This window comes from Schistocerca nitens, chromosome 6 (genome assembly GCF_023898315.1).
Source record: "Schistocerca nitens isolate TAMUIC-IGC-003100 chromosome 6, iqSchNite1.1, whole genome shotgun sequence".
Taxonomy (NCBI): Eukaryota; Metazoa; Arthropoda; class Insecta; order Orthoptera; family Acrididae; genus Schistocerca; species Schistocerca nitens.
In genome coordinates, this window is record NC_064619.1 from 657,974,054 (window position 1) to 658,000,933 (window position 26,880).

At 42.5% G+C, this 26,880-nt stretch overlaps 1 protein-coding gene across 2 annotated transcripts in view; it reads right to left on the bottom strand.

Moving 5' to 3' along the window:
• Window positions 1-22,099: 22,099 nt before the first annotated feature.
• The window catches only part of LOC126262596 (serine/threonine-protein kinase Nek7-like), a 67,003-nt gene continuing 62,222 nt past the window's right edge, over window positions 22,100-26,880 (bottom strand). For both annotated transcript variants that reach the window (XM_049959337.1, XM_049959338.1), the window contains exon 6: window positions 22,100-23,212. The gene's annotated coding sequence lies outside the window, so the exon portion shown is untranslated. The remainder of the gene's footprint in view (window positions 23,213-26,880) is intronic.

The following is a 26,880-nucleotide window of genomic DNA, read 5'->3' on the forward strand; positions in this document are numbered from 1 at the left end:
AGGTCTTGCGTTGTCATGAAGAAGGAGAAGTTCGTTCTGATTTTTGTGCCTACGAACACGCTGAAGTCGTTTCTTCAATTTCTGAAGAGTAGCACAATACACTTCAGAGTTGATCGTTTGACCATGGGGAAGGACATCGAACAGAATAACCCCTTCAGCGTCCCAGAAGACTGTAACCATGACTTTACCGGCTGAGGGTATGGCTTTAAACTTTTTCTTGGTAGGGGAATGGGTGTGGCGCCACTCCATTGATTGCCGTTTTGTTTCAGGTTCGAAGTGATGAACCCATGTTTCATCGCCTGTAACAATCTTTGACAAGAAATTGTCACCCTCAGCCCCATGACGAGCAAGCAATTCCACACAGATGGTTCTCCTTTGCTCTTTATGGTGTTCGGTTAGACAAGGAGGGACCCAGCGGGAACAAACCTTTGAATATCCCAACTGGTGAACAATTGTGACAGCACTACCAACAGAGATGTCAAGTTGAGCACTGAGTTGTTTGATGGTGATCCGTTGATCATCTCGAACGAGTGTGTTCGCACGCTCTGCCATTGCAGGAGTCACAGCTGTGCACGGCCGGCCCGCATGCGGGAGATCAGACAGTCTTGCTTGACCTTGCGGCAATGATGACACACGCTTTGCCCAATGACTCACCGTGCTTTTGTCCACTGCCAGATCACCGTAGACATTCTGCAAGCGCCTATGAATATCTGAGATGCCCTGGTTTTCCGCCAAAAGAAACTCGATCACTGCCCGTTGTTTGCAACGCACATCCGTTACAGACGCCATTTTAACAGCTCCGTACAGCGCCGCCACCTGTCGGAAGTCAATGAAACTATACGAGACGAAGCGGGAATGTTTGAAAATATTCCACAAGAAATTTCAGGTTTTTTCAACCAAAATTGGCCGAGAAAAAAATGTGTTGCATTACTTATTGAACTGCCCTCGTACAATAACTATTAAGCAAAATATTAACATTTGTCTGTACAACGGATTTCCACAGTCCCAGTGCTGAATTTCTGTCACAGATATCTACTGCAAAATCATCATTGGCCATGATGCAGTCAAGAATGAATTTACCTGCTGGTTACTGCTGGTTTTAAAGCCTAGTGAAGGACTCACAGTGCTCATCAGGTAATAGTTGTTGCACCCAACAGAAAGAATCCATTATGATCAGCAATAGCATTTTCTGTCGATATCATAGGCCACTTCTGTCAAGGTCTTAATGAGCTTATGCTCAGCATCACACACCAACTGCTTATCTACTGTTAGAAATTGAGTGCAGTTGCCACACTTTAACTTCTTCATTCTACTATAAAGAACTATCCAGCAATGAAAGCAAGCACTGGTAACTCTGGATTGATAAGTTCCAAATCACATTCACTGACACTTAAAAATATTTGATGCTGAGGTGTCCAAGACTACATCTAGATACAGATTGCAACTTTGTAGAGATCTAATTTTTTAACTGAATCACAGTGTAATGAGAGCTCTAACAAAGCTGATAATCACAGCTCTTTCTTTGCCTTATTGACACATGGTACTAGGATCCAGACAGCCATTGATCCAGTCCAAATCTGGCTTCCAAGGCATCAGTCTGAAAATTTCCATGTCGCATGTATGACACTTTAATTTTTGACAGACAATAAGTTCTCAGTTCTATTAATGTGTTTGTTATATTCTCAAGTGCATGGTTTTGGTTCTTTACTGAGCTTACCAGTTTAAAAAAATCCTGGAGCTCCAATTGTCAAGCCAATAGAAACTTTTCTAGAAATTTACACTTTTAATCAACCTTGTGCTTGTTAGAGGCCTTTGCATTTCCATCCTAAGTCCAAGGCCTTCCAAAGGGGAATTCACATTCAAAGTGTTCCACCATGTGCTTATTATTTTAATAAAATCAATGGTTGCTTCATAATTTTCAATTTACTTATAGGTCCTGATTCCAGTAAAATACACCTGATGTTGTCATTCAGAATTTGATAAATAAACTTTACATTTTGTTTTCCTTCAGATGAGGGCCATAGGGATTTTGTGGTGTCACTGCCAGACACCACACTTGCTAGGTGGTAGCTTAAATCGGCCGCGGTCCATTAGTACATGTCAGACCCGCGTGTCGCCACTGTGTGATCGCAGACCGAGCGCCACCACACGGCAGGTCTCGAGAGACGTACGAGAACTCGCCCCAGTTGTATGACGACGTTACTAGCGACTATACCGACGAAGCCTTTTGCTCTCATTTGCCGAGAGACAGTTAGAATAGCCTTCAGCTAAGTTAATGGCTACGACTTAGCAAGGCGCCAATTGTCACAGTGCATGTATCTTACGAGTCTCATTTGTATAGTCAAGAGAGATGTATCACACGGATTGATTAAAAGTTAAGTATATTCCAAAGCTACGTATTTTCTTTATAGTATTCAATACATATCCTGTTCCAGACTTCAAGCCATCCTGCTGTAGCTTAGCACGTGCCTTTCGGCTTCGTTCTCAGCGTGGCGTAGCGAGCTTGTTACGCCACAACAGATTGACGACGAGGATTAAAGGATCGTGTTCTTTCTACTTGCTTTGCTCTGAATTATTCGTGTCATGGCTTCGCCACAATCTCCAGATGTACTGTCCGAATTTTATCGCTTGCAGAATCAGCAGACGCAGGCGTTATTGGATGCCCTTGGACAGCTCATCCAGGGTCAACGTGCGCTGCACCCCGATGCGGCCGCCGCTGCTTCATCGCTACCGCAGCCACACCAAGCAGTTGCACTGTCCTTCCGTAGTTTTGATTCAACCCAAGAGTCGTGGACTGAATGGTCCCGACACTTTGGATTCCATCTAGCCGCCTACAGAATTCAAGGTAATGAGCGGCAGCCGTTTTTGCTTTCTTGTGTTGGTGTGTCCACCTACCGTGTGATAGTGAAATTGTTTCCCTGACGCGATGTAGCAACTCTGTCCTACGAAGAAATTTTGTCTGCTTTAGATGCCTATTTCAAAGAAACAGTTAATGTGGTTGCAAAAAGGTATACGTTCTTTCGTACAAAACGTACGGCCGGTCAGACTAATCGGGAGTGGGTTGCAACATTGCAAGGACTTACTAGGGATTGTGCTTTTGAGTGTGAATGTGGACTCCCTTATTCAGATACAATGGTACGTGATGCAATTGCACAGAACGTCTCAGATGTTCGTATACGGGAACAGATTTTGAAACTAGTTAATCCCTCCCTTCAACAAGTGATAGACATATTGGATAGGCAAGACACACTTGACTTTGCTCAGGAATCATTTGAAACTTCGCCAGCAGTGTGTCGCATTGACCGGCCCGCCGGGCGCGCAGCTCGGGACGCTAAACGGCCCTCGCGCACGTCCGCGCCACTGCAGCCTAGCTCGCAAACACGTGTGCCGCGTAAGCATGCCAATGCAGTTCTAAAATTATGCCCGCGGTGTGCAGCTAGACATTCGCGTGACAATTGCCCGTCACGCCAAGCTATTTGCTTTTACTGTCATAAGAAAGGACATGTTCAAAGTGTTTGCCAGAAAAAGCTAATATCAGACAATCAAAACCATTCCAGGCCCTTTGCTTCGCGCCGGAATCGAACCAGGGACAATCAGGCTCGTGGACCTTCGCCCATGGACATTCATGTAGTTAATTCCACCCCGTCCAGTGCCACTTTCTCTAACAGTGACTGTGTTCGTCCCACAAAAAGTGTGTGTCGACGTCGCTGGAACTCCCGTAAAGTCGCAAGTGCTTCTGTACCTGTATCAGTTCAAATTGCACGTGACAGTCGCTCTTGTCGTCAGCAGGACAATAAACTTTTTGTAGACTTAGACTTTGGAGGCAAAGTGATACCATTCCAGCTCGATACCGGAGCTGCAGTTTCATTGCTCAATCAAGACACGTACAAACAACTGGGCAAACCTCCGTTGCGTGCCGCAAATGTTCAGCTCAATAGTTACTCAGGACAGCAGATACCTGTGTTAGGACAGTGCAGCCTTCTTGCAACATACAAGGGACAAACAAAACTTGTGTCTTTTTACGTTCTTCGTTCTTCTACGGCAGTGAACTTGTTTGGTTTAGATTTATTTCAGTTGTTTCACTTGTCAATCGTAAATCAGGTCCTATCCGTGAACCAGACTGTGCCTTCAGCCAGTGTTTCTCGTCTATGTGAGGAATTTGCAGACATTTTTGCACCGGGCCTTGGTTGCGCTAAGAACTATGAAGCACATTTGGAACTCAAAGTGGACGCGCAACCGAAATTTTTCAGAGCGCGCAATGTTCCCCACGCATTGCGTGTTGAGGTCGCAAGAACATTAAACGATTTAGAATCTCAAGGTGTAATTGAACGTGTGCAGGCTTGTCTCTGGGCCTCACCCTTAGTAATTTTGCCAAAACCTTCCGGAAAATTGAGACTTTGCGTGGACTTCAAGGCAACTGTGAATCCACAACTTGTGACTGCAACTTTTCCTTTGCCCCGCCCGGAAGATCTTTTTGATAAACTGTGCCCGGGTAAATACTTTTCGAAATTGGACCTAGCAGATGCGTACTTGCAAATACCTGTGGACGAAGAATCCCAGCGCGTCTTGGTGGTTAACACGCATCTTGGTTTGTACCGATTCAAAAGACTGTCATTCGGGTGTGCCTCCGCCCCTGCATTGTTTCAGCAATATTTACAAACTGTGCGTCGGTCCCTACTGCTGCGAACTATCTGGACGATATTGTGATCTCCGGAAAGACAGAAGACGAACATTTAGCCAACCTACGAACGTTATTTCAGGTCTTGCGACAAAATGGTCTTCGCTTGAGGAAGGACAAATGTGTGTTTCTTGCTCGTGACTTACCATATCTGGGCCATGTCATAAATGTACAAGGCATACATCCGAGTCCAGAGCACCTCCGTGCCATACAGGAGTTGCCTTCGCCACAGAATGTGAAGCAGCTACAGAGTGTGCTGGGAAAAATTAACTACTATGCCAGGTTTGTGCCGTGCGCTTCTTCCATTTCAGCTCCGCTTCATCGCTTACGCCGTAAAGGTGTTCCGTTCGTCTGGACGACAGAATGCGAACGCGCTTTTCGCCGGTTGAAATCGGCGTTGCTTTCCAATACTTGCCTTACGCCCTTCGATCCCCAGAAACCCCTTTTGTTGATGGTCGATGCATCGGAATTCGGGATCGGTGCTGTGCTTGCGCACAAAGATGGATCGCATGATCGTCCTATTGCCTTTGCTTCAAAATTGCTCTCGTCTGCGCAACGCAATTATTCCCAGATAGAGAAAGAAGCTTTAGCTCTCGTGTTTGGTGTTACTAAGTTCCATGATTTCTTGTATGGTCGTCACTTTACCATCATCACAGACCACAAACCTTTGACATCGCTTTTTCATCCGAACAAGCCTGTACCTCCACGTACAGCGCAGAATTTCATTCGCTGGTCTCTTTTCCTCTCGCAGTACTGCTACGATATCTTGTATCGGTCCACTGCTAAGCACGGAAACGCTGATGCGTTGTCCTGTTTGCGTGTTGCTGAGGATAAAGCATTCGATTCTTCCGAACTTGCTTGCATGTTCATTGATTCGGACACCGATGACGTGATCGAATCGTTTCCGATTGATTTTCGTCGTGTCGCTACAGCCACAGCTGCTGACCCTGTCCTTGCTACTGTTTTGCATTTTGTTGCTACGCAATGGCCCGTGTCAAAGTCACGGATCGAGGATCCGCTGGTTCGCCGATTTTTTGCTCACAAGGAGAGACTTTTTGTACGACGTGGTGTTTTGGTGTTGCGTTCGGATAATGATCAATCCAGAGTCGTGGTCCCACGTTCATTACAGTCCTCTGTCTTACGGCTTCTTCACCAGGGACATTGGGGTATAGTGCGTACGAAACAACTTGCTCGTCAGCACTGTACTTGGTTCGGAATCGATGCTGCGATTACGAATATGTGCTCTTCTTGCGTGGCGTGTTCCGAACAACAATCCGCCCCGCCGCGGAAATTCTTTGCATGGCCGACAGCCACTTCCCCTTGGCAACGCTTGCACATCGATTTTGCTGGTCCATTCTGGAATGCTCGATGGTTGGTTGTGGTGGATTCCTTCAGTAATTTTCCTTTTGTTGTCCGGATGTCTTCCACGACGTCATCTGCCACCATCCAAGCATTGTCCGCTATTTTTTGCATTGAAGGTCTTCCCCAGACTATTGTTTCCGACAATGGCCCACAATTCATGTCCGCAGAATTTCAGTCATTCTGCAAGGCCAATGGTATTCAACATCTGACATCTGCGCCGTTTTCGCCTCAGTCAAACGGTGCCGCTGAACGGTTGGTCCGGACTTTCAAGTCACAGATGTTGAAGTTGAAAGAGTCGCATTCTCGGGAGGACGCGTTATTGCTCTTTTTGTCCTCGTATCGCTCTCAGCCCCGCGATGGTCGCTCGCCGGCTGAGTTGCTCCATGGTCGTCCTCATCGAACCTTGATGTCTTTGCTGCATCCGCCGCATCAGGTTCCAGTGCAGCGGCAGACTACTGCTTTTGCTCCTGGCGACGTTGTTTTCTATCGCAACTATCGCGGTTCACGGCGTTGGCTCGCAGGGCGCATTCTTCGCTGCCTCGGCCGCACGATGTATTTGGTTTTGGGGGCCTCTGGTGAGGTGCGTCGGCATCTCAATCAGCTGCGCCTCTGTCGTTGCCTGGGTTCTGCCGTTCCCCATCTGCTTTCAGCGACGGTGCCGTCCGGTCAGCGCCCTGGGGACCCATCTACTGGCTCGCCTCATCCCCAGGTGTTCTCCCGCCGGCGCCGCCCGCAGTGGACGCGTCGCTGCAACCGCCTGGCGCCTCCCTGGGTCACGCGCCGCTGCTCGTTTCCCGTGACCGGCTGTCCTCCACCATGGAACTCTTGCCCGCTCCGGACCAGATGTCGTCTTCGCCCGTCGGATGCCCCGACCACATGGAGGTCGACCCTTCGGCCCCTCCTGTCTCTCTACGGGCGCATACACCGCATGTTGACGTGCACCCTGGATTAGGTTTTCAGGCGTTTCCTAGCTCCCCTCGGACCGAATGGCCGGGTGCGGGTGGCACAGCCTCGCCTGTTGTTAGGCTCCCCACCTCATCGCATACGTCAACATGGGGTCCTCCCCACGGCGGGCGGAAGCCTTATAACACGACCGTTCGCCGATTTGCGGGGGAGGAATGTGGTGTCACTGCCAGACACCACACTTGCTAGGTGGTAGCTTAAATCGGCCGCGGTCCATTAGTACATGTCGGACCCGCGTGTCGCCACTGTGTGATCGCAGACCGAGCGCCACCACACGGCAGGTCTCGAGAGATGTACGAGAACTCGCCCCAGTTGTACGACGACGTTACTAGTGACTATACTGACGAAGCCTTTTGCTCTCATTTGCCGAGAGACAGTTAGAATAGCCTTCAGCTAAGTTAATGGCTACGACTTAGCAAGGCGCCAATTGTCACAGTGCATGTATCTTACGAGTCTCATTTGTATAGTCAAGAGAGATGTATCACACGGATTGATTAAAAGTTAAGTATATTCCAAAGCTACGTATTTTCTTTATAGTATTCAATACGTATCCTGTTCCAGACTTCAAGCCATCCTGCTGTAGCTTAGCGCGTGCCTTTCGGCTTCCTTCTCAGCATGGCGTAGCGAGCTTGTTACGCCACAACAGATTTCATACTTAAACCATACGAAATTTAATAATTTGTTGCCTTCAACATCAAATATGGATCTGACTGCATAAAATGAAGCTTGGTTCCTTACAGATGTCTTGTCAAAGCTGGCAAAGTAAAATATCAGAGATCCATCTTTCAAATTCAGACAGTTATTTCTGATGTACTTAAAATATGCATAGTGTTTGTAACATAAAACAAGGGTCTGGAATGATCTGAAGGATGTGAGTAAACAATATTAAGTTGTGATGGAACTGCAAAATTACAGCTTTCCTATTGATTGAGTTATTGTCAGAAGAAATACAAATAACTTTTAAACCTAAGTCTTCAGTCCAATCCATACTTTTTATTACACTGAACAGCTGGTCAGCTGTTATTGTATTGACAGGCACTTACTTAATGTCCTCAGATCATACAAAATGTTTTGCTTAAGTAACAAGCCAACAAGACAGCTGTCATGTCTGGACAATGTTATAACAAACGTAGAAAGAAATATGTATGAAACAGCACTTTTTAATACCATGTATCTATTAGGTCATTAAGGGATATGGTTAAAATCCCTGAGAAAAAATCCCACAGAGCAATGTTAACAATCCAAGTATGTTAGAATTGTTATTGAGGCTCTTATGAATGTTTTTAGATCACAGGGGTGTGTATGATAGAACATTCCAACTTCCTGTCTCAGTTTACAAATGTTGATGAAGATTATGACAATGTTGTCAATGTTGTTTCCAATTTATTTAGTAAGCACTGCACTAAGGTATTAAAAAGATGCAAGGGGAAACCAAGTAAAAGTAATCAGAAGTTTACATCGATGATTCACATCTGACCTCAAAAAATTAAGAACATAGATCATCAGTCTCTATGACATACCAAAGAACAGTGAAGAAGATAAACTTCAGTACCTCCAACTAAAGAAAAGGTATAGATCAGAAATTATAAAACAGAAATGAATGGCAAATGATAACTGTATCCAGTAATCGCAAAACAAATGCAAGGCTGCTTGGAAAATCATCAAAGCAGAACTGGGTAATCCTAGTAAAGCCACTTGTGATACTGCCAATATCACACCCAATGAAATGAACAACTTCTTCACTAATTCTGGTAACAAAGGACATCCAGCTCAACAAAATGACAACTGTAAATCAGGAATTAATAAAAATTCAGAAAAAACAAAGTTCTTCAAAACACACATCAAACCTGCAACATTCTCATTCAAGTGGACACAAATTACTGTGACTAATTTTGCAGTATCTATAGCAAAATTCAGCAGTTCAGAATCAGAAGAATTGTATGATATGTCAAATTCTGTTATTAAAAAGATAGCAGACATGATAGTACAACCACTGTGTACTAATGAACTGGATTTTTATGAGTTGTTCTTTTCCAGCCTGCTCAAAAATTACAGTAGTTATCACTCTACATATAAAAGCAGGCAAGTCATGTGTTGATGGCTACCATCCTATTTCCCTTGTACCAATACTTTTGAAAATAGTAGAACATTGCATGTACCAACAAATTTACAAACATCTCACCTGAAAAGGAACACTGACAAACACTCAGTATGTCTTCAGCAAAAATTCATCTACACTGAAAGCTGTTAAAAATGCTGCTTTGACAATTCAGTATCTTTGAGGTAAAATCATCCATTGATGCTCTAGTGGTTGACCCAAGCAAGGCATTTGACTCTGCAAGTCATCAGAGTCTAATAGATAAACTGAAATGCTATGGCATTTGAGGTGCAGAACTTGGCCTTACAGAATCATATCTTGACAATAGGAAGCAGGAGGTACGCTTTAATGGTATGAGCTCTGGATTCCTAGATGTTTCAAGAGGAATGACTCAAGGTTCTGTACTGGGATCCTTATTGTTTATAACCTATATTAATGATCTACCTAGTATTATGCGATGTAAATCTGTTCTATTTGCTGATGATACCACTTTCATCGCAACTCGAAATGACATAGAGGATCCAAAGGAACAAAGCAAAGCCAACCTCAGAATTTGCAGTAACTTATCTAAAGACAATGAATTAACTGTAAATTGAAATAAAACTGAAAATGTAATTTTTAATGTATGCTGTACCAACAATGATTGTATGTCAGTTAAACTTCTTAGTGTAGATTTGAATTCCAATTTAACCAGGAACCTCCACACAGATCCAATATGCACTAGCTTATCAAGAGTCATTTAACTATCACATAAAGAAGTTAGAACATGTGTGAGTGAAAACATGATGGTCAGTTCCTACTTTCTGTGTTTTCCTAGCCACATAACATACTGCTTTGGTGCAGCTCCACTGGAGCAAAAAGAGAGTTTATGTGGCAGAAAAATGCTATCATAAACGTCGCAGGTATTTTCAAAGACAATGTATCTTGTAGGCCACTTTTCAAGAAACTGTGTCTCATGACAGTCCCATCATTATTTATTCTTAGTTGCATAGTCTACACAAACGAAAATCTAGAGAGCTACAGGTAAGGCAATCATTTTATTGTCATAATACATGTCACAAAGAAAAGATTTACCAGTTCTTTACAAAACTTACAATAGCTATACATAAAAAAGCACTCCGTCTTTAGGCCACGAGTGGTCTACCGGGACCATCGGGCCACCGTGTCATCCTCAGTGGAGGATGCGGATAGGAGGGGTGTGGGGTCAGCAAACCGCTCTCCCAGCCGTTATGATGGTATCCTTGACCGAAGCCGCTACTATTCAGTCGAGCAGCTCCTCAATTGGCATCACGAGGCTGAGTGCACCCCGAAAAATGGCAACAGTGCAAGGCGGCCTGGATGGTCACCCATCCAAGTGCCGATCACACCCGACAGCGCTTAACTTCGATGATCTCACGGAAACTGGTGTATCCACTGAGGCAAGGCCGTTGCCTAATAGCTATAGATACCTTGGAGTAAAACTGTTCAGTGCACTGCTGCCAAAACCACACACTACCTCGTTAAAAACCTTAAGAAATTTTTACAAAATTGGCTTAAAAAGAAGGATTTCTGTGGCACAGAGGAATTTTTTTGTTGTGGAAGGAATGATTTAAAATTTTAATTTATACTCATCATATGTCTATGGAAATCTACATGGCTTAACTATTTTCTTTATTATTATATGTATTATTCAATTTGCACAAACTATTTACATCAATAGCATGAAAAATGCTCGAATAGTCCACGGGTATACTGCCGGTTCATAGTGTTCAACGGGCGCTGTTCGAGCAACAAATACGCCGGGAGAAACTGAAGAATCACAGCATGAAAAATGCTCAAAGATGATATAAATAGAAAAAAATAAATAAATAAACATCTTTAAATGATGACGTTGCACCTTGCACCATAAATACGTGTAGTGGTGTTCCAAGAGTAGTGGTGTCATGTGCCACATGAACTAAGTTTCCTCCTTAGTTGTCTATGACTGGTTTAATGTGTATATCATCTAACATGAGTGTAAAAAGCAATCATGATGATTCAGATTTTATACTTTCCCCCTAACATAAGCCAGAAAGTTTGGACTGTCAGGATTAACATCAACATTTGCACAGACGCTTCTAAAAGTATTAGGATCTACATCTACATCTACATGACTACTCTGCAATTCACATTTAAGTGCTTGGCAGAGGGTTCATCGAACCACAATCATACTATCTCTCTACCGTTCCACTCCCGAACAGCGCGCGGGAAAAACGAACACCTAAACCTTTCTGTTCGAGCTCTGATTTCTCTTATTTTATTTTGGTGATCATTCCTACCTATGTAGGTTGGGCTCAACAAAATATTTTCGCATTCGGAAGAGAAAGTTGGTGACTGAAATTTCGTAAATACACTCCTGGAAATTGAAATAAGAACACCGTGAATTCATTGTCCCAGGAAGGGGAAACTTTATTGACACATTCCTGGGGTCAGATACATCACATGATCACACTGACAGAACCACAGGCACATAGACACAGGCAACAGAGCATGCACAATGTCGGCACTAGTACAGTGTATATCCACCTTTCGCAGCAATGCAGGCTGCTATTCTCCCATGGAGACGATCGTAGAGATGCTGGATGTAGTCCTGTGGAATGGCTTGCCATGCCATTTCCACCTGGCGCCTCAGTTGGACCAGCGTTCGTGCTGGACGTGCAGACCGCGTGAGACGTCGCTTCATCCAGTCCCAAACATGCTCAATGGGGGACAGATCCGGAGATCTTGCTGGCCAGGGTAGTTGACTTACACCTTCTAGAGCACATTGGGTGGCACGGGATACATGCGGACGTGCATTGTCCTGTTGGAACAGCAAGTTCCCTTGCCGGTCTAGGAATGGTAGAACGATGGGTTCGATGACGGTTTGGATGTACCGTGCACTATTCAGTGTCCCCTCGACGATAACCAGTGGTGTACGGCCAGTGTAGGACATCGCTCCCCACACCATGATGCCGGGTGTTGGCCCTGTGTGCCTCGGTTGTATGCAGTCCTGATTGTGGCGGTCACCTGCACTGCGCCAAACACGCATACGACCATCATTGGCACCAAGGCAGAAGTGACTCTCATCGCTGAAGACGACACGTCTCCATTCGTCCCTCCATTCACGCCTGTCGCGACACCACTGGAGGCGGGCTGCACGATGTTGGGGCGTGAGCGAAAGATGGCCTAACGGTGTGCGGGACCGTAGCCCAGCTTCATGGAGACGGTTGCGAATGGTCCTCGCCGATACCCCAGGAGCAACAGTGTCCCTAATTTGCTGGGAAGTGGCGGTGCGGTCCCCTACGGCACTGCGTAGGATCCTACGGTCTTGGCGTGCATCCGTGCGTCGCTGCGGTCCGGTCCCAGGTCGACGGGCACGTGCACCTTCCGCCGACCACTGGCGACAACATCGATGTACTGTGGAGACCTCACGCCCCACGTGTTGAGCAATTGGGCGGTACGTCCACCCGGCCTCCCGCATGCCCACTATACGCCCTCGCTCAAAGTCCGTCAACTGCACATACGGTTCACGTCCACGCTGTCGCGGCATGCTACCAGTGTTAAAGACTGCGATGGAGCTCCGTATGCCACGGCAAACTGGCTGACACTGACAGCGGCGGTGCACAAATGCTGCGCAGCTAGCGCCATTCGACGGCCAACACCGTGGTTCCTGGTGTGTCCGCTGTGCCGTGCGTGTGATCATTGCTTGTACAGCCCTCTCGCAGTGTCCGGAGCAAGTATGGTGGGTCTGACACACCGGTGTCAATGTGTTCTTTTTTCCATTTCCAGGAGTGTAGATCTCGCCGCGACGAGAAACGTCTTTGCTTTAATGACTTCCATCCCAATTCGCGTATCATATCTGCCACACTCTCTCCCCTATTACGTGATAATACAAAACGAGCTGCCCTTTTTTGCACCCTTTCGATGTCCTCCGTCAATCCCACCTGGTGAGGATCCCACACCGCACAGCAATATTGTAACAGAGGACGAACGAGTGTAGTGTAAGCTGTCTCTTTAGTGGACTTGTTGCATCTTCTAAGTGTTCTGCCAATGAAACGCAACCTTTGGCTTGCCTTCCCCACAATATTATCTATGTGGTCTTTCCAATTGAAGTTGTTCATAATTTTTACACCTAGGTACTTAGTTGAATTGACAGCCTTGAGAATTGTACTATTTATCGAGTAATCGAATTCCAACAGATTTCTTTTGGAACTCATGTGGATCACCTCACACTTTTCGTTATTTAGCGTCAACTGCCACCTGCCACACCATACAGCAATCTTTTCTAAATCGCTTTGCAACTGATACTGGTCTTCGGATGACCTTACTAGATGGTAAATTACAGCATCATCTGCGAACAACCTAAGAGAACTGCTCAGATTGTCACCCAGGTCATTTATATTTCTCCCAGTCTTTTAGTATTTATTTTAATCCATGCTTACAGAGTCATATGTAGTACTGTAAATATTATTCTGCATCACTGCAGACATTGCTTGTGTCTGTGTATGTGCGGATGGATATGTGTGTGTGTGCGAGTGTATACCTGTCCTTTTTTCCCCCTAAGGTAAGTCTTTCTGCTCCCGTGATTGGAATGACTCCTTACCCTCTCCCTTAAAACCCACATCCATTTGTCTTTCCCTCTCCTTCCCTCTTTCCTGATGAAGCAACCATTGGTTGCGAAAGCTTGAATTTTGTGTGTATGTTTGTGTTTGTTTGTGTGTCTATCAACCTGCCAGCACTTTCGTTTGGTAAGTCACATCATCTTTGTTTTTAGATATATAAATAAAAAAAAAGAGTATATATATGAATATTTCACCACTGTAGACCACTTTTTACTACAAGTAATACAGTCAAGCTTTTGTCTTAGTCACGAAATGAACTGAAGGGAAGCTTCTTATTATATTCTTCTAGTGATTTAATGTTGCCCCTAATGGTGCTTTCAGTGCAGCAGCTTCCCTCGTCTCCTGTTTTTCAGGAGAAGATTCTCTGATCTTTGGCATCACTTTAGAAATATACAAAGGGCAGTTAGAAAATTGGCTCAAAGTTGCATTGTCCCTGAGTTGTGGCTTGCTTAGCAGTACAATTAATGTAGCTCCAGTTTTCCAGTCTACTGATTGTGTTTCTCATAATGTGCTGTCTTCGCAGAAATGCAAGTGACAGACCTATGAAGTGGAAAATAATATACTGTATGCATGTTGCTGAAACTTGTACTGATACTCAGTCTTAAACTGCCGTGTACTTTGGTCAGTACATAAGGCTTAAAATATAAACTAATGACCACAGAATACTTACCAGAAATGAATTATCCCTCTAGATCATGGATAACCATTTCTTTTGCACACCGTGCCAACTTTTGCACCTGCACACTCCACACCATGTGCTGCATGCGGCCATCCCCCCACGGGACCTTGGGTGACGCACCGTCCACCGCTACCGCACTTCCGGTGTTGGAGGTGTCCTGCTCTGCTCACACTGATCTCCATCTGATGGTGCTGCCTCATTATATGTTACCCAGCAGGTTTCCTAAGCTACCTGCTTTGCAAAAACATAACTCAAAGACTTGATTTGCCTTAGCGGATCATCTCCTGGATATCCACGGCATTTCTGATGATGGTGTTTGTTTTGTCTGTCTGATGAGTCATCTCCACACATATACAGACCTCATCAGTGACTTGTTCCTCTCACTGCTTGCCTTGCACAAATATTCGACGGCCAAATCACTGCTTACCAAGCACCTTTCCTGCTCTCTGGCAGAGGCTATCCATCAAATTATTCATGAGGAGCATCTTGATGACCGCACCCCTTAGCAACTTTGGCAGCACCTGTGTGCATTAATCAATCATCAAGCATTACCTGCACTGCACTTTGGACGTTTTGGATGGTCAAAATGCCTTCAGATCTACAACTTTATGTACTGTCTCATGTTGCTGACCCACTAGAGGTTCTTTTACGCATGGCGGATCAGTCTTACGCTATCATTCATCACCGACACCACCTATCATGAGCAAAATCTATATCACCCTCAGCTGGCACACCTGTGCCTTCGGTTCCATGCCCCACTGGCAGAGGCCAGCATGCTTGCTTCAGTGCCTCAGCTACTAGTCAGGAGCTGCCACCTACCGTCCTGCAGGAGGTACTGTCATCAGGTTCCCTATAGCCGCTAACTTAGCCCGAGTGGCAACCCGATCAGCTACCGGCCCCAACGCAGTCAGCTGCGCCCCCTTCCACACCACATTGACCCACCAACCGGCCTACCCACTGTGCTGGTTCCATGATACCTACGAGGATGCTGCCCAAAACTGCCGTGCTTTTTCCGCCTACCCAAACGAGACCAGCGAGCCACGTTTAGGCACCACTTCCCATCACGTTCCTTCACAGGCCTATCATCTGACGCTACAGCACTCGCTTCAGCACCATGATACCTCTATGCCACAGGCATATCAATGGGTACCCGCTTTCTTGTCAACACCGGCGCCGACATTAGTGTAATCCTGGCCACGCACGCTGCTGATGCACTATCACCTTCTACCCTCACCTTGACTGCCACCAATCTTTCTCTTATTGCAGTCCATGGCTCCATCGAGATGTCGCTCCACCTATCACCGGTTCACACCTACCCTTGGATCTTCCACATTGCCAAAATGTATGAACCTGTGATCGGGTTGGATTTTCTACACAATTATGAACCTTCACCAGACCTGCAGGCCGCCACACTCTGCCACACATCTGGTTCTAGTGTCCTGACCTCACAAAAGTTCAACACGACTCTACTTTCTGCCTCCTTGGCTGCACTTTCCACATGTGTGTCCCTGGTCAAGCAGATTACTACACGACTCTCTGAGCTGTGAGACATGCACTCACAAATTGATGAATCCCACACCCAGAACAATGCCTTATGCACCCGCATCACCTCTGCCTCTGCTGAATTGTCACATGCACAGTGTACCATACAGCACTTATCTGCAGACCCGCAACAAGGCAGTCCATCACACACCTCTACAGCGTCTCACCAATCTGTTCCTGTGTCAAGCATTCCACCATCTGCTGTTGTTTTCTCACTGCTGTGAACAAATCTGCAAGATGCATCTGCATGCTCCCCTCCTGCACCGTATCTCCCGTCGCTGACTTCAGCCGACGCCCCGCCTATGCCGTCCTGGTACACCAAGGTCAATGAACCAACATTGCCTGCAGATAGCTTATGACCCCTATTGCTGACCCTGCTATGCGAGTATCAGCCATCACTAATGGCACTTGTCATAGGATTCACACCACTGCTGGCCCACCTGTTCATTATAAGGCCAGGCACTTTAACGCTTCCAAACTTCTGTGCGCGAAGGAGTTCGTTCAGGATCTGTTGGGTTCAGGTGTCATCTCCCTTCCAATAGCAACTGGTCTTAACCTATTCACCCTGTTCCTAAAAAGGATGGCACCTTACGCATGTACAGGGACTGCAGGTCCCTTAATACTCGCACCATTATCGATAACTACCCCATTCCTCATATCCAGGATTTCACGCAATTATTATATGGTTCTAAGTTTTTCTCTGTTTTAGATTTTTCCAAGGTGTACCATCAAATCCCTATGCATCCACCGGATATTCTGAAGATGGCCATCATCACACCTTTTGGCCTATTTGAATACTGTTACATGCCTTATGGATTGAAAAATTCAGCGCAGACATTGCAGCGGTTCATTGTTTCCATTTTACTCCCTGTGCCATTTGCTTATGCTTACTTGGATGATATACTGATCTTTTCCTCCTCCGCTGAGGAGCATCAAGTTCACCTCAATGCAGTCCGTTTGGCCCTCGCTAAGGACCTTCTGCTGAGACGTTTCCGCCTTATGGACTTCATCTGTCAGCACTCTTCTGATGCGTGCTATATCTGCAGCGTAAAGAATGTTGTGGCAGACTATCTTTTCCGCATCTGCATAGTAACCGCATTGCTGAATCTGGAAGAACTCACATGACTTCAGGCCAAAGAAGATGATATACAGCAAAGAATATTGGACAACGAGTCATCTCTCTGTCCGACACCGTATCCTACACAGGTTGACAATCCCTGCCCTTTGCAACACCTCTATGGGCATTCCCCACCCCTGGTTCCTACTGCCCTTTGCTATGGGGTCTTTACTGCTTTGCATGGCTTGGTCCATCCTAGAATGTGAACAACAATGTGGATAGTTGCTGAAGTGCTTGGTCTGGAACAGTGTGAAGCATGACTGCTGCACTTGGACCCGCATGTGCGTCCCGCGCCAGTGCAGCAAGGTTGGCAGGCACACTCAACCTCCATTGGGCAAGTCTGACATTCCAAAGGAATGCCTTCAGCATGTCCACATTGACGTCATTGGCTCTCTCCCCCTTCCAAGGGTTACAGATGCATCATATCAATCATCGATCGCATGATCCGCTGGGTCGAGGCTGTCCTTCTTATTGAAATCGTGGCCGAGACCATTGCTCGTTCTTTTGTCTCAGTGTGGATTGCTCATTTCGGCTGTCCCCAGTCTCTCATGACTGATCAGGGATGACAGTTCAAATCCATCCTCTTTGCATGACTGTGTAAACTCTGCGGTGTTGCCAAAATCCAGTACCACAGCTTACCACCCGCAGACAAACAGCCTGGTCAAACTGTGGCACTGCACTCTCAAGGCTTCCCGTATGTGCCACGGTGGCTTATGGTCTGGGGACCTCCCATGGGTCCTGTTGGGCATTCGCTCGGCCCATAAAGACGACTTGAGCGCATCACTCGCCAAGATTCTATACGGCGAAGCCCTCCTCCTTCTGCAGAATTTGTGGAGGGTTCACCATCGGCCAATACTGTGGATCTTTCTGCTCTGGTTGAATGGGTTCAGGCGCACGTCGCACACCTTAGCAACCCCCATCCACGCTGCCGCCACTGCCGGTGGCGGCGTAAGTAGCTAAAATCATCTCGTGACTTTTAATTGTTGTTTTGTAAATCTTACATTTAAAAATGTATTCGACTGTTTAGTTTTATATAAAAGGAAGTGGCGCATGTGGCACGATGGCAGTCTGCATTATTGTCTTTCAAAAGCTGTTTGTGTGAGAATCTTTCAGAGGCTATCAGACACCCAATGTTATTTCACCAATGTACATGTTAATCAGTCACAATATAAGACAAGAAAACTGATATACTCTGTGTTTTATTTAAAAATTTGTACATCAGCAATGCCAAATTCTGGGACTTTCTGAAGCAACAACACCCGAGGATAACAAAGTTGAGTATCTCATCATATGGAGTAGCTAAGTTATTATGTGAACTTTCATTAACTGCGACTGAAATTTTCTAGTTTTCACCATTTTCATACTTGTGAATGGTGGAGGCCCAAACTATTAAGTTGCTCTGTTGCTATGGTTGAGAATGCACTACAGACAGAACTGGAGGAACTGTATATTTTTTCTCACTCAGCGTCAGTGTTAATTAAAATGTTTCTTTCCTCTCTCACATTTAATGGTGGCATTTCAATAATCATTAACTTGCACCCTCAGGGGGATGCACACTCTTTGTACATCATTCGTGCAGCAAACACATGGTCCCCAGTGTTGTAAAAATGATCAATGCACAAAAAATAAACTATAACTACATATGAGACTTATGCTTTGATAGTGCTTATGATTGACACATGCTTATTATGTTTTTTTGCTAATATGGATTTATGCTTTACACACACACAAATATGATGTTTTGAATGACTATTATGATGCTTATGTTGACAGTCATTACACACTTCTACACTTTCATACAGAATGTCTTACACCTTACACTTATTGAATGATGCTTTGAGAAGGAGGTAATGCACACATCAAAAAAAGTTTTGCATCATCCTGGTTTCCAGAACAATGCCTTGATGAACTTGTGGATAGTATGCTATGATGAATCCAGGCATGCATCAATGCAAGAGGATGTGCTACTGGGTATTAGAAGTACCGGTGTGAACAGCAGTCTGAACCACCAACTCTGAAGGTCTCGCTGTATGTTGATCTCTCTTACAATTGTCTGCACAGGTTCTGGAACTCTCAGAACCAAGGTGATACAAAACTTTTTTTGATGTGTGTATTATTCTGTAGGTTCTGACGCAATTGTGGTCTGACTCTATGAAGTAATTAATGGGATTCTGTAATTCTATTGAAGTCTTATGATGAGGATATGAAGTTAACGGTTTTGTTTCTATGATCGACTCCATCACTTTGATGAGTGTTTGGTAGTGTGTTCTTTCATTTGGCCTTTATGCTTTTCAGCCTTCTGTATTGTCCTAGGGCGACAACAGAAAAATTTACTTAACTGCTTTCTGTAGGCTCCTGGTGTGGCAACAGAAATTTACCTAAATATTCTCTAACTTGACCTTTATGCTTTTCAGCTTTCTGTTTTGACCTAGTGTGACAACAGATAATTTACCTAAATTGCCTTCTGTTTTGTCCTTGTGTGACAACAGATAATTTGATAATTTACCTAATTGTATTACGTTTCATTCTTTACTGACATTCTTTATTAGTAATCACCCATGACTCTGTGAACTTGCTCAATTATATATGATGTTTAACACTATTGAACTGAACACTTATATATACTTGGCTCTTTCTTGTTTTCTTTTATTTGGTGGTATTTTTGTCTTGCTTGAATTTCTCTTTGTTTCTGGCTTTGGTGCGGGAAGCTCTTGAAATTTCAAACACATTGTGTGCGATTGATGAACCTTGAGGTTTGTTCACCAATCCTGTTCTGTATTTGGGTAGACTGGACTTTGAGTTGATGTCTGATGTGACATTCTTCAAATGAACTGATGATGATATCTGGAACTGATTGTTCCGTATACTTATGTATATGCTTTTGTCCTTCTTGATTCCTGGTATCTTGTTTTATAATCTTTTATGTTTGTTTCTTATGCTATGTATTATGATTGTGATAGTGGTCTGGAACTGGATGTTGCACCTTACCATTTTTTTATGTCTAGAATTTTTGTTTTCTTCTTGTATAAATGTAGACTATTTACGTTTCTTTTCAATTTTCAGTATCATGTTAGGGTTAGTTTGTTTAATCTTCAAGTTGTATCACCTTATCTATCTTATGTTATACAGCCTATTATGCTAGTTTGGTTTTAAGCCATTGTTTGTTGCTGTGTGGCAACACCTACATCTGGGTATCACCTTCATTAATGTGGGGGGTGGTACTTAGGAAAATATACAGGGAATCTATCTTCCGTTTTTCTGCTTTCATGACATGTCATAAGTTTTCTTCTATCTCTTATACTATGTCCTCGATGTGATGATCACCCAACTGGTTTACCTCTTTTCCATATACATATGTTTCTATCACTCAAACCCTTCTTGTTATCTGTGCCATAAGTTGACTTCAACCTGAGATTTCAGGAATGGTCTGGCAAGATAATCTGCAACTTGATTACCTTTGGATTGGATATATTTATCTTATTTTTCATGACCAATTTAGACTAAGTGCTAGTACCTAAAGTTCATTTATTCTGTGAATGCCCTCTGTGATGACTTTTTTTGTTTAACTAAGAAACTGTTTAATTATGTGCTAATTGAATGACATACTTGGCCAAGTTTAGGTCAAGTAACACACACTTTTTACACCATAATATATATGAACTTACTGGATTCTAAGTAATACATGAAAGTTCGGAATTTAACGTTAAGTTTACTGCTATGACATACAGCTTTTCTTCTAAAAATATATATATTTTCCAAGAAACTTCAAGATGATGCTGTGATGCAGATTCAAGATGATTATACATACACTGACATTGTACTCATATAACACAAAGATGATAATTATGATCTAAACAATTCATACTCAGTCATTACATATGATTTTTGATCTTACATTTCCATATATTGTTGGCTTACTGTCACACTTGAGAGGTTAGGCAGGTTTCAGGCTGAGCAAGCATTTTGTCTAACAGGAATTACCTGTTTGGACCATTGTGAGGCTGATGCTGATCTACCTGTTCCTTTCATACTAGACTTATCTGTTGCCTTTGAAATTATGTGTATACAGGAGGAGGAAACCTATCCAATTTTAGGACATTAATGTGATTATAATATGATGATTATGCTTATCTAAGTCAATATCTCGATACTATTAGTTATATAAATTTACATTGTTTTATCTTGTCACATGATTTATTTTTCAATGGCATCATCAATAAATACATGTAATAATTTAGTGTTGACATGAAGAAAGTTTACATGCCATATTCTATAATCAACATGTTTCATTGAAACATCTCCAACACCTTGACTGTTCCATCCATACACATAGCCCATTTTAAGTCTACCACTTTCTGTCACAGGCATGGACAACATACTGCTTCAACTTGAAGACACGAGAGCTCAAACAGATGATTTTTGTGTAGGTATGTTCATAATTACAACTGAGTAACCATCCAGTCTGCTAATATTTATTCTGCACTTGTCAGTACAGAGTAATTTTTTAATGATGTAGTGCATCTACATGTAAATGACTACTCTGTAGTTCAAACTTAAATGCCTGACAGAGGGTTCTTCAAACTGCTTTCAGCCTATTTCTTTATTGTTCCACCCTCCTACAGCAGATGGGAAAAATAACGAACAATTAAATATCTCCCTGTGAGGTTTGACTTCTCTTATATAATTATCATGATCATTTTTCCGTATGTACAATGGTTGCAATAAAATATTTAAGCATTCAAAGGGGAAAGTTGGTGACTGAAATTTTGTGAAAAGCTCTTGTCGCAATGAAAAATGCCTTTGTTTTAATGATTGCCACCGCAACTCACTTATCACATTCATGGCATATCCATTTCGTATTACCACTCTACATTACAGCTGATTAGAAATAATTTAATTCCTGTGATCTGATGAGATCAATAGATTTTTTGATAGAGCTAAGTTTAAATTGAGAAGATATGTTTTTTGAATGAACAATAGTTGTTATTCTGTGAAAAGCATTCAGTAAATTTGCAATACAATAACTGCAATGTTCAATAAATTTACATTGTTTTATCTTGTCACACAATGTATTTGTCAATGTACATTATCAATAAATACATGTAATAACGTAGTGTTGTCATGAGAAAAGTTTAGATGCCTTATTCTACAATCAACTTTCAGATCAATGGTATAAGAATGGAGTATGGAGAACTGTGAACACACCAGAATATTATACTTCTTGAGTTCCATTTATCAGAAAGATAAATTTAAAAATAATAGTTAATAACATTAACGCTATAAGCTCTTTTTCTGTTATTATTGTTCATGGTTAAGAATTTTCACAGTTAACAAAAATCATTCTTTCAGAGGACATTTTGCTTAGTCAGCTTTTTCATTAGTAACATGCTATGTGCAATCTCACTGACACAAACATTAAGAGTATTATGCAAATTAATGAGCAGAAATGCCAATTCACTTAAGGAAACATGAACAGCAGTCAAATTTAATTGTCTAAGAACTGATTGTGATATTTATTTTTCCAGTTTCGTGACATACAAAAGGGGAGGTTTGTGAACAAGTTTTCATTTAATGTTAAAACACTTTTAAAAGAATATTACAATTCTATAACTCATGCTATAACATGCAAATTCCATCAAGATACTGCATCACAAAATTTTCATGATATTTTATCGCACATTATTCCCATAATAATTAAAACTGCATGCTTCAATATAGTTTTGCTGACACTAAATGTCTTGTATAAAACTGAATTAAAAAATCACAGAACTGTGTCACATCTTGTATGACATATTTAACAGAAAGAATTAATGGTATGCAAAAAAGTACAAAACACAGAATATTACTCTTTAAATTTTCTACAAAGTAGGGAGATCGGGTTAAAATTGCATACACAGTCCACTATCTTTCATATGGTATTCTGATGAGAATACTAATCCAGTTTTTTAAAATTTGACTCTTCACTGCAGTACAGATATGTTCTAACTTCAGTCAATAATAAATGAGAATCTAGTTATCTTAAAAGAATACATTGTGACAGTTTTTAAATTTGTAAAACAATAATAATTAAAACAGCTCCATAATTAAATGTTCCTCTATTCTTTGGTACGGGAAGAATACTGGAAAACCAAGTACATCTCTTGTTTCTCAGTACCTGAAAGCAAGTGAAATTCTTAAAATGAAGAAATAATCACAAAATGTAAACACACGGCATTACAAATTAAGTAGTAATAGTTTCTAAATTTTTACCAGAGATTATGTTTGATGTTTACATTTATGTGCTAAGTGTGTCTTTCACAGTTATCTAAGTAAAATGACTTGCAGGTACAGTCAGTGACAGAATTCATGAGATTCTTTGTCTTATCATTACGCCAAACTGCACAGCTTTGCTGACCCTGATACAGCAGCACAAAGCACAAGTAACACATTGTCTACAGGTGTGAAAAGCTATCTGAGCTTTGTCAGACTGTTCTGATAATGTGGGGGCTATACTGCTGCTGATTAATTTCTTGCATATGTTTACTTGCTGTTAACATTTAAGAACTGCAAACTATTTTTTATTAAGAAATGTCTTACAAATTGATGGAATTCACAGTAAATGATGACTCTTCAAGCCCCTTCCGCTGTTTTTTAGTCCTTTATTGGAAACAATACTGGTTTACACCATTATAGGTGTATCCTCATTTGGTGCAATGATTAACTCTTAAACAATCAGGAAGTTATGATGTCTCATATTTCTGCTGAACATAAAAAATGTTAACCTATTATAGACTGTTGTTAATAGTGAAATTGGCATTAAGCACCAGTAGATGAATGTCTAATTGGACACAGGGGGTGATAATACTACTAAGCAAATGTTAAAACAGCAAATGTTTACTATGCCAATGCTAATAACTGGTCATTGGTGGTGCTGTACTATAATTTCACATTGACAAACATTCAATGCGAGTTTCATAACATAAATCATGCAAAATTGATATCACATTCTCAATCAAGCATGCCCATTAAAAAGAAAGAGAACTCAGTCACATGCTGTAACCCGAAACTGGATATCAACTTCAGTCACTGGGGCTACAGAAAAACTCAAAAAGTATTAGAAATACTACATAGACCTCTAAATCCTGTAAAACAAACATTTTGAAAGTGGCATTCAAAACTCAAACAATATTTCCAAAACATCATGGTCACTAGTAAATTGAGAAATAGGTAAATCTGGGAAACATACAACTGAAAATCACTTGCTGATGAATGGTAAAATAGAAACTGATCACAATAAGGTAGCAGATCTATTTAACAATTGTTTTGCCTGTGTTGGCTCCAGCATAAACAATCAGCTTAAAAAATAACAAATGCAAAGTCAGAGGAACACCAGTGTCATAAAGTATAGTTTTGACATCAACAAGTGAAGAAGAAATAATTAAAATAGTGAGTAGCTTGATGAATTCTCATGCAGCAGTATACAATGGTCTTAGTCTGGACACTCAAGAAATGTATTCATAAAACTGCACCACTTTATTAGCAATTATCATTTTTGGTATAGAAGATGGTCTGTTTCCAGGTGAGTTGAAAATTGCTCAAGTTCTGCCTATTTTTAAAAAAGGAAACAAGAAAACTTTCAACTCATATCTGTTCTTCTAGCAACATCCCAAATCTTTGAGAAAGCAATATACAGGGCTATTACAAATGATTGAAGCGATTTCATAAATTCACTGTAGCTCCATTCATTGACATATGGTCACGACACACTACAGATACGTAGAAAAACTCATAAAGTTTTGTTCAGCTGAAGCCGCACTTCAGGTTTCTGCCGTCAGAGCGCTCGAGAGCGCAGTGAGACAAAATGGCGACAGGAGCCGAGAAAGCGTATGTTGTGCTTGAAATGCACTCACATCAGTCAGTCGTAACAGTGCAACGACACTTCAGGACGAAGTTCAACAAAGATCCACCAACTGCTAACTCCATTCGGCAATGGTATGCGCAGTTTAAAGCTTCTGGATGCCTCTGTAAGGGGAAATCAACAGGTCGGCCTGCAGTGAGCAAAGAAACGGTTGAATGCGTGCGGGCAAGTTTCACGCGTAGCCCGCGGAAGTCGACGAGTAAAGCAAGCAGGGAGCTAAACGTACCACAGCCGATGGTTTGGAAAATCTTACGGAAAAGGCTAAAGCAGAAGCCTTACCGTTTACAATTGCTACAAGCCCTGACACCCGATGACAAAGTCAAACGCTTTGAATTTTTGGCGCGGTTGCAACAGCTCATGGAAGAGGATGCGTTCAGTGCGAAACTTGTTTTCAGTGATGAAGCAACATTTTTTCTTAATGGTGAAGTGAACAGACACAATGTGCGAATCTGGGTGGTAGAGAATCCTCACGCATTCGCACAGCAAATTCGCAATTCACCAAAAGTTAACGTGTTTTGTGCAATCTCACGGTTTAAAGTTTACGGCCACTTTTTCTTCTGCGAAAAAAACGTTACAGGACACGCGTATCTGTACATGCTGGAAAATTGGCTCATGCCACAACTGGAGACCGACAGCGTCGACTTCATCTTTCAACAGGATGGTGCCCCCCCGCACTTCCATCATGATGTTCGGCATTTCTTAAACAGGAGATTGGAAAACCGATGGATCGGTCGTGGTGGAGATCATGATGAGCAATTCATGTCATGGCCTCCACGCTCTCCCGACTTAACCCCATGCGATTTCTTTCTGTGGGGTTATGTGAAAGATTCAGTGTTTAAACCTCCTCTACCAAGAAACGTGCCAGAACTGCGAGCTCGCATCAACGATGCTTTCGAACTCATTGATGGGGACATTCTGCACCGAGTGTGGGAGGAACTTGATTATCGGCTTGATGTCTGCCGAATCACTAAAGGGGCACATATCGAACATTTGTGAATGCCTAAAAAACTTTTTGAGTTTTTGTATGTGTGTGCAAAGCATTGTGAAAGTATCTCAAATAATAAAGTTATTGTAGAGCTTTGAAATCGCTTCAATCATTTGTAATAACCCTGTACATAAGAAGCTGGAACTTCCTGGTAACCACAAAAGTGATTTCTAAGGGGCAGTATGGGTTTGTTAAGGAGTCATCCACCATTACAGCAGCATCCAACTTAATCAAAGACATCAAACAAGCAATAGACAATAAAGAACATATATGTGGCATCTATCTAGACTTACAAAAAGCACTTGACTTTGTTGATATGACCATACTGCTGAACAAACTGTGGAAATATGGCACTAGAGGCACAGCCCATAATCTGATTAGGTTCTATTTGATAAATAGGAAGCTGTTTGTGTCTATTAGCACTAGAGAGGGAGCATACAAATCAAACACCACTTACATTAATTTTGGTGCTCCACAGGGGTCAATATTAGGACCACTTCTTTTTATTATTTATGTTAATGATATTCAGTCTATAACAAACCCTGCTCAAGCTATCTTCTATGCAGATGATACCACATTAAATGCCATAGTCCTAGCTATTCACAACTTGAAGAGCAATACAAAATTGCAGCAGGCATAATTCCGCAGTATTTTAATGAAAACAAAAATTAAATACAAATACATCGTTCTATATTGAAGTTGATCCTGGGAGGCAATAAAACTCTTAAAAAACAATTTTTAATGGGTGACAAATACATTAAAAAAGAATACTCGACCAAGTTTCTTGGCGTGGCACTTGATGCAGACTTAAATTGGTCTGATCATGTAAATGGTATTTGCAAAAAGCTATCTACTACCATCTATGCCCCAAGAAAACTGATACCTTTTTGTAACATTACCACTCTGAGGCAAATTATTTTGCACTATGGGATAGAGGTAT